This window comes from Schistocerca cancellata, chromosome 7, assembly GCF_023864275.1.
Source record: "Schistocerca cancellata isolate TAMUIC-IGC-003103 chromosome 7, iqSchCanc2.1, whole genome shotgun sequence".
In the NCBI taxonomy this organism is placed as follows: Eukaryota; Metazoa; Arthropoda; class Insecta; order Orthoptera; family Acrididae; genus Schistocerca; species Schistocerca cancellata.
Window position 1 is genome coordinate 18,453,247 of NC_064632.1, and position 1,135 is coordinate 18,454,381.

At 45.2% G+C, this 1,135-nt stretch overlaps 1 pseudogene; it reads left to right on the forward strand.

Moving 5' to 3' along the window:
• The first annotated feature begins 786 nt into the window (after nt 1–786).
• Nucleotides 787–905, forward strand: LOC126093572 (5S ribosomal RNA; annotated as a pseudogene).
• Nucleotides 906–1,135: the final 230 nt, after the last annotated feature.

The window sequence follows — 1,135 nt, forward strand, 5'->3', positions numbered from 1 at the left end:
ATAGGGAGAAAAGATCATCACGATCAGAAAAATTTAAGTGCTCGTTTTTTTCCCGCGTTCCGTTCAAGAGTGGATCGGTACAGAGACAGCTTGAAGGTGGTACATTGTATCCTCTGCCAGGCACTTTATTGTGAATAGCAGAGTAATCACGTAGATGTAGATGTAGAATTCTTTACATTTTATATGCGAGTGCAGGCATTCTCGGCGAATTTCGTATATGATGTCTTCACGTGTTGTCAGCCGAGTAGCATAGTCGTCTCGTAGCAACGTTTCGATGGAATGCGTCTCCATCATCTACAGGCAAAGTTGCTACGAGACGACGATGCTACTCGGTTGACAACCCATGAAGACTTCATATATTCTTTACATTGTTTCTACTTTACTATCTCCTGTTATACTTTTTTGTGGCAAAATAAACGCACCTTGCAAAATTGTCGTTTATTACTTTAATTTTGGTCACCAGTGTAGTTCAGACATTTCAGGTCATTAATTCAGAATAAGAATATAAAGTTTTGGTGGAGCAATTTTGGGAAATAACTACTCCTGTAAAGGTATTCGGATATCAGTCATAAATGTGATCACATCTAGACTGAACAAGCCACGATAAATGAGAAGTTGTGCTAGGGTAGCACGCTTCCACACGTCAGTCAAATTTTCTAGTGTCATACACTTTTCCTGCCATTATTTGCGAACACTACAAAGGTTTCCCTTGGGAATAGAACGAGTGAGGCAAATGAATTAGTGGAATTGTCTTGAATTACATTCAGTCGATGTGTATCCTGTGGTGCTAACGGCCTTGCCTCAGTGGTAACACAGGTTCCCGTCGGACCACCGAAGTTAAGCACTGTCGGGCTTGGCTAGCAGTCGGATGGGTCACCGTCCGGGTCTTCCGAGTGCTGCTGGCAAGCTGGGTGCACGCAGCCCTTTTGAGGCCAAATGAGGAACTGCTCGACTGAGAAGGAGCGGCTTTGATCACGAAAACTGACAACGGCCGGGGGAGTGGTGTGCTGACCACATGCCCCTCCATATCCTCATCCGGTGACGCTGAGGAGGGCACGGCGACCGGTCGGTACCGTTGCGGCTTCAAGGCCTGTTCGGAAGGTGTTCGTTTGTTTTTTGTATAGTTTGGTAAAGT